Source organism: Psammomys obesus, unplaced genomic scaffold (assembly GCF_907164565.1).
Source record: "Psammomys obesus unplaced genomic scaffold, mPsaObe1.curated_primary_1811, whole genome shotgun sequence".
NCBI lineage: Eukaryota > Metazoa > Chordata > Mammalia > Rodentia > Muridae > Psammomys > Psammomys obesus.
This window is the reverse complement of record NW_026585895.1, coordinates 33,332,138-33,348,162: the sequence shown is the minus strand read 5'-3', so window position 1 is coordinate 33,348,162 and position 16,025 is coordinate 33,332,138. Positions and strand designations below refer to the sequence as shown.

Genomic DNA, 16,025 nt, shown 5'->3' with positions numbered 1-16,025 from the left:
GCTCCCTCCCCATGAGCACATACACACACATGCACACACACAATTCTTCTAGAGCAGGGCTTACTGAAGTTTTTCAGAAAGATGGTAATGTGAGCTTGTGAGCCATAGAGTAACTGTCTGTACCCAAACCTGCTCAAGTGGCCGCAGACAATAAGGAAACACGTGGGAGTGGTCAGATTCCAATACCGTCACGTAGACACGGAAGTTGGACATCACATGTTTTCATCTCTGGATCTTTCGGATCCTTTCCCTAACACTTACAGATGAAAGCCATTCTTCACTTGCAGGTCTTACGCTCCACAGGCCTTGGGTTTGCTGTGAACCGTGATTTGTGAGTATCAACATGAGGCTGATGTCTTTTGGACTCTAGACTATGAACATAAGGAAAGCACTGCCACGCAGCGGTGGCTGATGCCTTTCATCTCTGCACGAGGGAGGCAGAGGCAGGTGGATCTCTGAGTTTGAGGCCTGCAGAGTGAGTACCAGGACAGCCAAGGCTACACAGAGAAAACTCGTCTTGAAAACACACACAAACACACACACACACAAAAAGACACCATCCTATTTTATATTCAACCTACAACACATGTGCATATATGCACACACTCACAAACACTGCCCCCCCCCCACACATACACACACAGGACCTGTGATGGACAGCCTGACAGGATTGCCTGCCTCAACAGGAACTCTCAGATCGCTCCCTGCCTGTCTGGATGTGTGATGTGTCGATTTTGTTTGAACTGAGCAGAATTCAGAGAAAAGAAAGAATTTAAAGCAATTGCAAGTCCTGCCTGGCCTGAAACCGTGAGTCTGGCATTTCCCGGTGCCTGGACCATCTGCCCCATGCAGCCATGCCGCAGCCAGCTGAGGCGTGTGACAGTGGCCAACAGTTACCTCTTGATCCCGCTCAACTAAGTATTAAAATAGAGCAAACCATTCTTGGCTTTCTTTTTAAAAGCCACTGTGACTGGAGAACAGAGGCTGCTTGTACCTTCCCTAATTCCGGACAGCCTGTATTGTCACTCTGTAGTCTAGAGGTGTGGCTGGCCTCTGGAGACAAGGCAGTATTCCTGGTGGCTAATATTCTTTTCCTTCCATCACTCTTGGGTCTTAGGTACCCATTTAGGTTAGTTATTCTTTGAGACAGTGATTGTACATATTTGCAGGGCAATGTGCGATTTTTTTTTAATTTATTTTTTAATTTATTACGGCTCATTCACTTTGTATCCGGGCTGTATCCCCCTCCCTCGTCCTCTCCAATCCCACCCTCCCTCCCTCCCTTCCTTTTCTCCTCCCATGCCCCTCCCCCAGTCCACTGATAGGGGAGGGCTGAGTGCAGAGAATCTTATGAAAGAAAAAGGAGATAGAAAGACCTGGAGGGGACAGGAGCTCCACAAGGAGAGCAACAGAACCAAGTGTGATATTTCAGTACCTGTGTATGGTGTGTCTAGATCCCATCCTAGCTAAAAGACTTGCGGCTAGATCCTCGTAGTGGCACAAGTACGCGATCCCAGCAGTCTGTGGCCAGCATGAGATAACCGGTGAGGAAGCTGCCTATAATAATAGTAATAATAATAATAATAATAATAATAGTAATAATAATAATGTCCATGTTTAGTCAACATCCCACTTCACCCTGTTGACATTTCCCCACCAAAACCAAAAAGAAAGAAAGAAAAGAGGTTTTTGCCCTTTTCTGTCTCAGCTTCACTTCAGATTAGAAAACAACTGTAGCTACATTTTTGAGAATTCTGGAATTTTGATTTCTTTTAAAAACAAACAAACAAACAAACAAAAGAATGTGCTTTCGTTTTCGTCCCAGGTGTAGGGCTGTGGAGCTGTTAGGAACTGTTCTCAGCAGCCGACTATGGTTTACCTCCTGCTCTAGCAGTTTTGCCAGCTGCAGATAATTTCCGTGATTGTGTGACATTTGGAATTCTGGGAACTTCTCAGAGGGTACATAAATGTAAGGGCCAGAGAGACAGACTTGGGTTGTTGGTTGTTTAGGGAGGTTGGTTGTGGTTTGTTAGTAGCTGTGGTCGAAGAAGAAATAAAAGGGAAAAAAAAATAGATTCAGGGATTTTCCTAATTCCTCTCTCCCCCCTCTCTCGGTTTCTCTCCCATCTAAAGTTAGGGGGTAAAACCTGGTGGGCGGGGGTAGGGCTAAGGGGTGGGAAAAAGAACCCACAGAGTAGCAGAGACCAATTACAAACAACTATTGGCTTTTCGCTTTGTTTTTAATTAGAGAGGTGAAATTACCCATGCTTAAACTTGTGAGCAAACCAAAACGTATAGAAAATTAATTATAGTTTAAGAGGAGATCAATTTTATTTCAGGTTTTAACTGTGTAATTAACAGCAGCACCACATCTGTCACCATATTAGAGAAGAAATCACTACTTACTCCGTCAATTTGGGAAGACACAGATGCATTTAGCATTAAAGGATGGGGGATAAAAATCCTTACAAGTGGTTTTACCACACGTAACATAGTGTCAAACATCAGAGGTGATATAGTCAGCCATTTTGTAGAGAAAGAGAGGACACTGAGAAGCCCCCTCTCTCCAGAGCATGGCAATTTAAATTTAGTCCATACACATAGTCACTGTACTCTGTAAGGAAAGGAAACAACTATTGCCTGTGCAATGCCTGAGCTGGTTCCTGGGGACAGAGCCACTGACAAAATAGGAGCCTGCTCTCCAGGGGCCACAGAAAAGTACACAGCTCAGATTCAGTGAGGTGTGCCCAGAAAGCCACTGTGGCCATGAAGTCAGTGATGCCCTGTGCTGCCAGCCACGGCTCATTCCTCACAGGCAGCGTCAGCTTCTGAGTGGCAGGATTCCGGTTCACCAACACAGCTCTCTTCCTTCCAACATCCACCTTTTTCTCCTTAGGTTCAAAATGATGCACACTCTTAGCAGATACAGGAAGGAACATATTTTGTAAATTAGTACACGAGGAACACATGTTAAACAAAACTGAAAAAGAGAAATCAAATCCAGGGTAGCATAGTGAGTTCTAGGGAACTTTGTTCTCAGGGTTTTAAAGGCTTTTCTTTAACATACTTTAAATATAATATCTATAAAATATATGTACATACATATCATTTGGTGTTACATATATTTGTAATTGTGATACATTAAAAACATATTGTGGACATTTTTTTTTTTTTCACGTAAGCTTGCCTTATTTTGTGGTAGCTGATTTTTCCTTGTGTGGCTGTGGAGCTGTGGCCAGTGGTTAAGTCCTGATAGCAGTGCTATAACCAAAACTACACCCCAACAAGAAATATCTTGTGCATTAGCAGTCACCATCCCCACCCTAGATCCACATACGAGTCCCTGGCAACCACAAATACAGATGTTTTCAATAACTAGAATCAAATAACACGTGACCCTTATGAAAGTCTTCTGCTTTGCATATTTTCATCCATCTGAAACATCTTTCAAGACTTTGTTACTCTTGTAGGTGAATAATCTACTGTATATACTGTTGCTTTGCTAAATGAACATACTACCAAACTGTGCTTTCAATGGGCACATGTCTATACCCACAGATTATTACAGTTCTCAGTCCTCTGTAAATATAAGGGCTTTCTATGCCCGCCCTTGCTCTGAATAATGACGTGAGACCATGTTTGTTTGTGGCAGGGTCTCTGGTGTCTAAGCTGGCTCCTTATATAGCTGAGGGTGGCCTTGAACGTCTGATTGACTTGCTTCTACCTCCTGAATGCTGGGGATAGAATCCAGAGATACGGTTCTGCTAGGCAAGCACTCTACAGCCCGAACTACATTCCCTGCATCTGAGTCTCTGGAAGGGTAAAACTGCTGGGCCATGTGGTAATTTCACATTTGCTGTTTCGAGGCACCGTGACTGCTTTCCACAGAGACTGCCCGGCTGGCTTTGCCTCAGTGATATGAGATTATAACCCTGCACATTCCCCTGATGCTTGTTTTTCTTCTTAAAAATTAGTAGCATCTGCGTGCATGTGGTTACCCCAGTGCAGTTTTTGTTTGCATTCTCCAACAGCTAGTCAATTTTGGCAGCTTTTCATGTTCTTATTAGCCACTGTTCTTCTTTGAAGCATAGATATCAAAATGTTTGGTCGATTTGAACATTGTCTTGTCTTTTGCTGTTAAGTTGCAAGCATTCTCCGTGTTCTGTATACCAAGGCCTTGGCAGACTTGTGATTTTTTTTTCCCTTCAGTTAGTTCTCTGTTCACTTTCTTACTAACATCCTTTGATGCAGAAAGGTTTTTACTTTTTGGTAGAGTACAGTGCCCCTGACTTTTCTAGGTGGTTGCTATGCTTTTGATGTCAGAGCTTTGCCTGTCCGAAGTCACAAACACATCGCTTTCTTGTGTTTTATCGGCTCAACTCTCACATAATATAGATTTTTTTTAATTTTGTCGATTTTTTTATACAAAGTATGATGTTAGAGTCCAAATTCTTTCTTTTCTTATGTCAGTTTCTGGTTGCTCCGCCATTCGTTTTACTTATTATATATATTTCCTATACAGTGTGAATTCATATCGTTTCCCTTTTTGCTTCTATTTTACTATTTTAGGATGTTTGAATCAATTTGAAATGCTCCTTTGTCTAGTAAGAAAGGTAGTCGGGTAGATTGTAAATATTTTTCTCACTGTACTTATTTTTTCCCCCTTGTCAACTTTACAGACGCTAGAGTCACTGGAAGAGGAAACTTTGGGTGAGAAATTGTTTTCATCAGACTGACCCATGAGCAAGTCTGAGAGGCATTTTCTTGATTGACGATTAAATGGGAGGGCCCAGCCCCCTGAGGGCAGTGCCACCCCTGGGTAGGTGGTTGGCACTAGGTTATGTAGGAGGGGGTCACTGACTGAACAAGCCAGAGTGTGGCGGTTTGGGTTAGAATGGACCCCATAGGCTCATGCAGTTGAATACTTTGACCTCAATTGATAAAACTCTTTGGAAAGGATTAGGAGGTGTAGCCTTGCTGAGAAGGTATGTCATTAGCAATGAGCTCTGAGATCTCAAAAGCCCGTGCAGGCAGGCTCAGCCCATCCCCTTCGGTCCCTTCCCCTCTCTCCCAGCTACTGCTCTAGAACCGTGTCTGCCTGCCTACTGCTGTGCTCCCGGACATGGTGGTCATGGACTCACTCTCTGAGACTGTAAACAAGCCCCCCAAATAAATTCTTTCTTTTAGAAGTTGCCTCGGTTATGGTGCTTTGCCACAGCAATAGAAAAATAGCTAAGACACAGGGGGAGCAAGCCATTAAGCAGCATTCCTCCGTGGCCTCCCCAAGTTCCTTTCTGCACGTACTAACAGAGGCCATGACAATGGATGAATCCACTGGAGAAAGTGCTCAGAGATAGTAGGGAGGAAGGCAAAGCAGTGTATCTTTGGGAAGATCCTGGCAAGGATTTAAGGGGAAAAGGTGGGGAAAAAAATGAAGAAATGATAGCTGGATATAGAGCTGGGAGAGAGCAAAGACAGTGGCGAGCAGAGCAGGTTACTGAGAGAGCAGAACCTTGGATGGAAGTCAGACTGCACAAGGTCCAGGGAGAAAATGGGGTCAGCTTGACTAGAAATGGGCAGTATGAAGACAGAAACAAAAGGCAAGAGGGCCCAGCAATGGTTTGGGGTCTTTTTTTTTTTTTTCCTTTTCAAAAAGAGGAAAAAAAAAGTTGCTTTAAAATGATTTAAGATTAAGAACCAAGAACGATATTTCTAATAAAAGCAAGAATTAATTAACTTTCATGCTACTGGGATTTTAGATTTTTTTTTTTAACTCTGAAAAAAAAAAAGCCACACATTTAGATTAGTTAATGTATGCCAAGGGCTTACATTACAGTACTTGGGTTTGTTTTGGTCTCTGGGGAAGCAGACACTGAGATAAGGTCAGGAATATAGAAGATTACTGGGGAGTATGCTCATTAAAAAAATAAGAATAAAAGGTTAGGAACATGGCTATGTGTCATAGCACCTGCCTAGCATACATGAGGCCCTGACTTAGATCGCCAGCACAGTAGTGTGAGGGGGAGGCAGAAGCGAGATTGGGAAGGGCATCCTTCAGAGCAAGATACAGATGTGACAGGGTTTGGTCAGCCCACTGGGGACCTTTGAGACTGTTCATCCTAAGCACCATGTCAGATGGTGGCAAGCAATAAAGCTCCAGAGAGTTGGGGTGGGAGATAGAAGCTGTTGCTTCAGAGCTAAGGAGCTGAGTACGGTCAACACAAATGAGGGAGGGCCGAGCGGTTGATGAGATCAGAGGCGTGTTACTGGTCACTGTAAGACTTCTGAAAGGCAACGCTTTGGGCAGAACACACGCATACATGCACACACAGCACAGTATTTCAGTTCAAGTACTAGTTAGAGCCACAATCATCTGGAAATTTGCTCCAAAATAACATAATTCTAGGAGTGCTTAACAGGCATTAGCCATTGACAAGAGCCTCTGCTCCTTGTTAAGTGTGCTTCTCCATGGGGCTGGAGTTCTCTGGAGAAGAGGAGGCAGGGATGGAAGGCAGAAGGGCCTGGTGTCAGGTCAACTGGCTTCTCCAAGAGCAAACTCATCCCTCCCCCCAACACACACACAAAATCACAAGTGAGATCAGCTGTGTCTTCAATGATCACACCTCTGAAGTAGTTCAGTATCACATCTGTTAATTCTGTTAGTCACATGGGGAGCCACATTTACTGTGGGAAAGGACAAACAAAAGTAGGAATGACTAAGGGGTTTGGGATCATCGACTACATTCCTGGAGGCTGGCTGCCACAATGTTTCTTGACCTACACTTATCATGTACTCCCAAAATTATAGAATCCCCCTTCCTAAACCTCCTGGAGAAGTCATACCTTTATATCAATGATTAAAAATCCAGAACGCTGTTATTTAAAATTAGATATAGGTGTACGTATAGTTAAAGGTATAGGTAAAGGTATGTAGATGATATAGTCATAGATTGCACCCCTTCTTCCCAGGCTTGGGGATCATTGCAGAAGAGGAGGTAGAATGAGTGTAAGAGCCAGAAGCAGCAAACTACAAGGACACAGCAGGACGGCTGCACATATGAACGCACAGAAGGCATGTGACACCGTGTAGAAATCCTGTGCAAGCCCAAGCCAGACCAAGTCCCATCATGGAGGAAGGACTTAGGTGCACAGTCCATGCCTAGTGGTGGACCGATTGGCAATCTACTGAGAAAGGAAGTTTTTCTCTAGGAGGGTAGTCCCTGGTAAGCTAGCCGTGCTCCAGTAGAAGAGCACACACTCAAGAAAACTTTGAGCAGCACGAGTCGGTCTTGAAGGGTTTTTTTTGTTTGTTTGTTTTTGTTTTTTTAAAGGACACAAAGTTGGGTTGATAGAGAAGAGGGTGGATCTGGGGAGAGTTGAGGGGGTGAATATGATCAAACATTTTGTATCTAATGAGAAACTTAAAAAGAAGTTTAAAGATTTGACATGTCTGTTTAGTACAATAGATATTTCAAGTGTATGATCAAAATGTAAAATTGTTACATTCATAAAGAAAACATCTGGACTAGATATATACATTCGGGAACTTTCTTATTATCAGTGGCATTTCACAATTCGTATTGAGGACTGGGGAAATGGCTCAGGGGTTAAGAGTGCTTGCTGCTTTTCCAGAGGACCTGTCTTAGTTACAGCTGCTATTGCTGTGATGAAACACCATAACCAAACCAACTTGGGGAGGAAAGGTTTATTTGGCTTATATTTCCATATCAGTGTTAATCACTGAAGGAAGTCAGAGCAGGAAACTGAAGGCAGGAGCTGATGCAGAGGCCATGAAGGGGTGCTGCTTACTGGCTTGCTCTTCCTGGGTTTCTCAGCCTGCTTTTTTATAGAACCCTGGACCAGCAGCCCAAGGGTGGTACCACCCATCATGGGCTGGTTTAACGCCCATTGATCCCCCTATCAATCACCAATTAAGAAAAATGCCTTACAAGCTTTCCTACAGCCCAGTCTTATTCTTCGATGACTCTGGTTTGTGTCAAGTTGACATAAAACTGGACAGCACGGAATCATTGATCTGTTCCTAGCACCCACATAGGGCAGCTTTCAACAGCCTATATCTTCAGTTCCATGGGATCTGATAGCACTCTTCTGCCCTCCTTAGGCACCTGCACATAGCTGGCCTTCACACACATATATACACATACATACATACATACATACATAAATAATCTATAGAAATTTATATTGGGTTAAACTTAATGCATAAAAGTGGGGGGAAATTGACTCACCACTTAATGTCAAGAAGGTGAGGAAGTAGCACAGAAGAACCCCATGTATCCCAGGATCTCTGAAAAGGACTAATAGTTTGAAAAAAAAAAAAAAGAGCAGGGCTCTGATGCCCACCTGAAAACCTTCCCCTTAGGTTATACCATGTCCTTCAGTCATTACCCTAGTCTTGCACCTAGCTGACTAGGACTCAGAGCCAGGGATCAGGTAATCTTCTCCTCCATTTGCTAGTGTCAAGTATGGTTCTCTTTTTCTCTCTCTCCTGGCTTCCCTCCTGCCTCCTCTTGCTGCCAACTTGTTCGTCTTACCTCCACTCTTCATTTGTACCAGGCAATCCTGTTTGCTCTTTTCGCTTCACGGTGGAACATGCTAGGACAGCCTGGCATGGCACAGAGACACCCTGTCACTGCGTTTGCCACTGTTACAGTAGGGCCTACCTCCAAGAACTTTCCTCTACACAAAACCCTTTGAGGAAGCATGTCCTTCCATGTCCCTGTAGGGCTGATTACAAGCATCTCCTAACTTTGGGAGGAATCCCAGCACCACAGAACCCAACACAATAGACAACAGGCAGAGCAAGGGCCAGACTTAGCTATTGGCCTTCCTACCCAGAGCCAAGTCTGGATCCAACCCTCAGGGCCTACCTGTGTGCCTACATGAGCAAGTTGTTTTTTCTGTGTTTCTGGAAGGAGCCAGCTCCAGCAAGGACATCTGCTTGCCCTGTGTTACCCTGGTTGCTGCTGTGTTCCTTCCTCCTCTAGTATCTTATTGAAGGCAGGAATGCACAAACAAGGCACAAGGGCATCTGGGCGTATCTGGGCACACTCAGCTGTCTATTCCGAGTGCATCTCACTGGGGGTTCTATTAGCAATTTGGGGGGACAAATCTTCACTTTACAGAATTGTTCCAAATACTACATAAATACTGTATTCTGTTCCTGTTTGCACCAAAAATACCAGTAACACCAGTCCTTGTGACGAGTATACAGAGCTTTGTACTTCCCTGCATCGTTCTGCTCTGCGTAGAGTAGAGGCGAACACTCCTCTGGCTGTTATCAGTCTCCCCTCTTCTATGTTATCTTTGAGAACAGAGGGCTGTTGAATTATAGTATTAGTTGGGGCCTTTTCTAATCCCCCCCCCCAAATGATTGACACAAAGACTTATTCAACAAGCTTTAATCACTATAACTTTGCAATTATTCATCTATTCTAATGCAATTATGCTAATCTGGTTACTTTCCAGACATCTGCCAATTACCTGTCCTCTGGCCTTCTACTCATGGCCAACTCCTCATGGTGGCCCCTCCCAACCAACCATTTCCTTCCTGACACTCCCTGACTGGGAACAAATGTCCTGCCTCCTGTCCTCTCTGCCCAGTCATTGGCTCTTCAGCTTTTTATTAACCAATCAGAGATAATTAGAGGAGTATTCTTTTTTTTTTTTTTTAACTTTTATTTTGTTTGCATTGGTGTTTTCACCTTCTTGTGTCTGTGGGAGGGTGTCAGATCCCTGAAACTGGAGTTACAGACAGTTGTAAACTGCCATGTGGGTGCTGGGAGTTGAACCCAGGCCCTCTGGAGGAGCAGGTAGTGCTCTTAACCCCTGAGCCATCTCTCCAGTCCCTGGGGAGCATTCTTTACACAGCATTAAGACAGGAGATTCTTCATAGAACTGAAGAAATGACAATACCCACTTCAACCAGGTCTTCTGGCAGAGACATCGGCATCTGAAAACACAGTGCACAAGACCATCCCCCAGCAAAGAGCTCAGGTGGTAGGCAGAATTCTGAAGTTGCTTCACAAGATTCCCACATCCTGGAAATTAGCTCACACTCATCTATGTAGTACTTTGAAAGGATACTGCAGATATAATTAAGGTGACTTGTCTCCTGAACCTAAATTTGAGAGGTGATCATCCAGGTGTGGCCAGAATAATTGAGTGAACCTTCACACACACACACACACACACACACACACACACACACACACACACACACACACAAGCAGCCTCGCTAGTAATGATCAAACATGGCTTCATCCATGCCTAACAATCACTCTAATTGAGCTACAGCCTCATCCCTTTCGTGTAAACCTTTAAGGGAAGCTGCAGATAGCAGAAGTCGAAGGAATGAGGAAGAAAGGGAAACTAGGCACATCTAAGCATGAGAAGGAACCAGCCTGCCATTGTGAAGAAGATGCACAAGGGAAGCACGAGAAAAAACACAGTAGCCTATAATCATGAACAACACAGCCAGTGAGGGAGCAAGGACCTGATGACCAAGGAACTGAACTTGGCCCACCGGATTTGTTTGGATGCTTAGTTGTCCCTCAGAGATCGCAGGATGTAACAGGCTGGCCAGCACCCCGACCTCTTTTCGGCCCTTGTGAGAATCAGAGCAAAGGATCCAGTGAAACCCAGTGTCTAGACTTCTGAGCTCCCAAACTGGACAATAATAATGGCTACTTTAAGACACTCAATTCATGATAATTTGTTATCACAGCCACAGAAAGCCAGTATATCCTCCCAAGAAGTTTGTTGTATTTTAAGTAGTACTTGTTGTAAGAAAACAACATTTACTCCTTATCCTGAGATCTGTCACTCTGTTCTCATGCTACCGGGCTGGATTCCTTTGCTCAGAGCCAGGAAGACAGCCAATACTCTTGAAGCTCACCTTCCTGTGGACCAAAGAGCCCCTATGCATCCTTCATCTTGGTTTCTTTTTGCCAAAAGACCACTTTTTGCTAAAGTCCCTAGACTTATAGTCTACCTAAGTGGGAATTTGCTGTAACAACGAAATAAGTTTTTAAAAAGCCATTCGGATATGGGGCATTTTGTTCTTCCATTAAAAAGATGAACATTTTCTCTATCTTTATCACCAGAGAGAAATATTTTCTGAACTATCAATTATTAGCAGAAAGCACTATTTTAAATGACCTGGAATTGAGGAAGTTGAAAATTGTTAGGAAGTTTTCCAAAGTACGGATCTCTGTGAACATCCTAGGCTGAGATAATTAGGATTAAAATTCAACACTTAGGTAGTTAGCAGAAATTACCCTGAGAAATAGGCTCAGCAAAAACCAGTATCATCTGGGAATTAGGATGGTGTCTTTTATCTGTCTGTCTGGACTTTTGATCAGGATAAAATCTTCAATTGTTCTAGGAAGAAGGGCTCTGCGACAAGACATTAGGGAGTTAGGGGGTGGAGTATTACTTTTCTGAGCCTCGACTCAGAGAGCCTGAGATCTGCTGAATTCATGATTAACTGCAATGAAAATGGAGAAGGGGAAACCTTAATATCAAAGGAAAACTGGAAATAGAAACAGCATCTGAACAGCCATTACAAGTGCAAACTACTCCATCAAAATGTCATTCTAAAGGACACACGGACAGAAGGGATCAGGGCTGTTGGGAATAGTTTGAGATCAGGAAAAAATAAATTGGATAGAATGAACGCTTATCCTCTTTATATCATAATCAAATGGTCCCCGTTTCATATATACATAAGTGTTTTCTTCTAATTAAATGTTATACACTTTTGGAAGAATGGCTGTCTCATCATTCCTTTGAATAAGATAAACAGTAATTACTCAAAATAATTCTATTAATTGAACTGACTGGAAGTGTCTGATGACTGGCTGAGTAAGGAGTGAAGACGTTCTGATTGCAATGCAGCTCCCTTGGGAGAAATCTGAATTGAGTCAGAAGAAACCATATGTCCCTGATTCCTTATCCTTCCTTCTTACATGACCTGCCACTTGAGGTGACTTCTGCATTAGAAGCAGGCGCTGACTAAGAGTGAAGAATTGAGAGGTGGCTCAGCTGGCAACCGCCAGCACCCTTATGAAAAACCGGGCATGGTGGTATACACTGGTAACCCTGGTACAAAGGAGGCAGAGACAGACAGATACTTAGAGCTCCCTGGCCAGCCAGCACAGCCAGCAAAACCCAGGTCCCGGTGAAGGACCCTGTCTCAAAAAACAGCTTCTGAGAAATCTGAGGCTGAACTCTGGATTATGCACACACAATCACATACACACACAACAAACTCTGTACACCACTGCTGTAGACCCACTGAGTCAGAATCCGGGAGAGAAAATGCCTGTGCTTTAAAATACAGGTATGTGAGATTAAATGTCGATTTTTTAAGCTCACTGATGGTAAGTGTTCTATTAGGTTTTATGAATGTTGACCATCCATGTAAATACCACCCTAAACAAGACTTCTGAGGCCCACAAGGCTTCCTTAGGTGCTATCCAATCAAACACCCACAATCTCGGGAGCAACCAGTGTCCTGATTTCTATGTACACATATTCCTGAGATTCTGACACTTATCACCTAACAACAGAGGGCTTCTTTTTATTGGTAGGTAACATTCGAGGAAGGAAAATGCTGCAACGTGTTTATATATTTACCTGGTGATGACCATTGGGGTTACATGTTCATTTTTTTTTATGCTGTGTCACAAATTGCCACAAATGTAGCAGATTAATCAGCCTACCTTTATTATCATTTCTATAGGTCAGAATTCTGAGCTTTTCCAGCTTTTAGATCATGTCTTTGTATGGACATTTGCTTTCACTCTTTCATCATAAAAGTCACTTTATTGTAAGGAACTTTCAAGTAGTCATAACCAAGCACCCGCTTGATGTATAGGCGAGTCTATACATGTCAGTGAACTTCGGTACAGTTGGAATGCCCATTCTGAAGTCACAGAGCTTCACTTTGGATTGCACACTTTCACCATCAATTGTATTTTAATACACTTATCCACCACCACCAACCCCCAAAAGGAATAAGAAAACTGAACAATCCGTGCCAGAGTGAAACTAGAAGAACAATTAGCTTTATAGCCTCTTTATGACTCATGAATCCTGTACCTACAATCCGTTTCCTCATCAAATAAAGCTACCCTTTATTCTCCTTTCTACAAGCCATATCGTGCCCACACGTATATTTGTTTACATACATTCATGCGTGCTGGCTACTTTTTGTCCACTTGACACGACCTAGACATAGCTGGGAAGAGGGACTGTCGTTTGAGGAGTTGCCTCCATCGTGTTGATTTATAAACAAGTCTGCAGCACTGTACGTTGGTCCCACCTGTGGGCAGGTGGTCCTGAGTTACGGTATAAGGAAGCAGGCTGAGCGAGCCATAAGAAACAAGCCGGTAGCAATGTTCCTCTGTGGCCTCTGCTACAGTTCCTGTCTCCATGCTGCTGCCTTGAGTTCCTGTCTCGACTTCCTTCTGTGATGGACTTTGACACAGAAGTGCCAGCTGAGATAAATCCTTTCCTCCCCAAGTTGCTTTTGGTCAGAGTGTTTCATCACAGCAACAGAAAGCAAACCAGGGCAAAATGAGCACTTTGTATGCTAAGATTCACATAGTAAGCAGCTTTTTAATTCTGAGCTTGAGTCACCTCACTTAATATTATACACATTGATTAATATCATTTCACCTTGGTTAAGCAAATACCTAGAAGTGAAATTGCTCAGTTTTAGAGTTGTTTTATATTGAACTTCATAAGCAGATGCCAAATAGTTTTTCAAATAGTTTTATCATTTTAAGGCCAGGAAGCTGGCTTGGCAGATAAAGCACCAAGCCTGAGGACCCAAGTTCAGTCTCCAGGACCCACACAGAGAAGAAGAGTGCCGACTCCTGTAAGTTTGCCTCCGGCCTCCACAGGCTCTCAAGCTCTCTCTAAAGAAATAACTGGGGAAAAATTATACTATTTTCCACTGCCCTCATCAACACAAGAAACTCAGCGTGTTTATTCTATCATATAGAATCTTTGCAGTTGAACAGGGCGGCGGGGTTATTGCACACAGTTGAACAAGAAGGTGAGGCTATTACAGACGGATAAACAGGCAGGGTTATCAGATACACCTGAAGAAGGAGCAGTCTCCGGAGGTGAGCAGTCTGCCTGCCAGCGGAGAAAGGTATGGTGGGCATTTTCTACACACACTGTCAACACACATAGGGTGGAGGAAGGCTTTGATATCCCTCTGAGCCTCACCCTACAGAGAGGGGGATGGCTTTGCTATTCCCCTGGGCCTCAGGCTAGAATCCTTGATGTGGACACGCTCACGTCAACAGCACACATTCACTCGGGCTTCTCTGACTCGCCACGGTAGTGGACCTTGTGATATGATGTGAGCACTGGGCAGGAGCCAGAAGAAAGACAGCCTATTAATCCAAACATCACAGCCAGAGGCCTAGCATGGGGTGCTGGGAACTCATCGCAGGGCCTGCCTGCTTCACGGGGAAGTACCAGACTCCTCCAGGATTCTTATTCTGCAGCCAACAGTGTTAGGAAAGCAAGTGACCAGAGCAGCAGCATTACTCTTCAGGCCAGTATGACCATCTGCCCATGAGGAGACCATACACTGAAAACCTAGGTATCTTACCGACACTGGAGTTGAAAGAAATGGGTGAAAAGAAAGACAAAAATCTGACCACTAGTGTCTCACCGTTTGGTGGAATGCAGAGCCGTGTGGAACCACCAGCCCTTCACTGGACAGCTAGCTAGCTTGTCTCTTTGAGATTTACAAAATGTTTCTTTAAAAATAAAAACAGTGTGTCAACAACCTGTAGACAGGAGATATTGAACAGTCTGAGGAGATAAACCTGTTTAAGCACTGTGCTATCCCGTTTTCAATGATATGCTCAAGAATCTTTTCCTCAGTCCCCAGACAGTATCACAAATAAAAGTCTTTCACTTTTCAGGTGGTTTAAAAATCTAGGAACAAGGAAAAGGGAGTGCTAACTATATTTTTCTCAGGTGAACAACTGGACCCGCTTTAAATTCAGATGTCTTTCATCTCATCCGAAAAGACTGGATAAAAATAGATTTAGCACTGTGTTGGAAAATATGTTTGAAATTAGTTTGTCTACACTGCCCAACTTCTTGTACACTCTGTAGACTGCCATCCGTTGAAAAGCAAGGAGGGCTGCTGAGGCCAAGATTTCACACCATTGGTCCAACCTCCTATGAACTCTTGGTAATCAGGATTCTTAATTCATCTGCTTGAGGCCAAGTTCATCTGCTCACTCCTTCAGGGCAGCAGCTGTGAGTCATTCATTACACTTGGTTGGGGATGGACATTCTACCAGCCAGATGTGTTAGGATACACCTTTAATCGCAGGCAGAGGCAGGCATATCTCTGAGAGTTTGAGGTCTGCCTGGTCTACATAATGAGTGCCAGGACAGCCAGGACTACTGTGGGACCACACCTTCCTGACATTTGCATTGCAGCTTGATTCTGAATGGGCCTCTTAGCAGTGTGGATTTGGGAAACCTTTTTGAGGCACCAATGAAAACTCAGGGACCTCTCTTGAGATGGTTGAAATTTCACACTCAGGCCACACCGAAGTTTGTCCATAACCTTTGGGGTTCAGGGATCTATATAAAGAACCACTTGGTTTGCCTACAAAGTTCTTAAAGACAAAGACTGGCATGTCTGTTTCCTTACCTCCAATGGCTGGCTGTGGGACCCTGTGTCTTACCCTCAAGTGCTTTGGAAACTGGGAGAGAGTGTGACGAGTCAGTGAAGCAATGAAGGAAGAGAAAACCCTTTAATAACGCTCATGCCACCAAGCTCATTGATTGACCCAGGAAGAAAGACTTTCCGTTTCCTTCAGCTGACACCAATGACTGTAAAGGCAGAGCCCCGCTGTCAGGGCTGTACTTCCTGTCTGTGTTGCAGCACACTGAATATATGCTGGGCATGCATTCCAGTCCTGACTGTCTCTTGGAGGTGGAGACACAAGAGAGAGCAA

At 43.8% G+C, this 16,025-nt stretch overlaps 1 non-coding gene across 1 annotated transcript; it reads right to left on the bottom strand.

Moving 5' to 3' along the window:
* Window positions 1-2,509: 2,509 nt before the first annotated feature.
* Window positions 2,510-2,650, bottom strand: LOC129671835 (small nucleolar RNA SNORA29). The gene has a single exon (XR_008719423.1). It is a non-coding gene; the product is annotated as a small nucleolar RNA SNORA29 (small nucleolar RNA).
* Window positions 2,651-16,025: the final 13,375 nt, after the last annotated feature.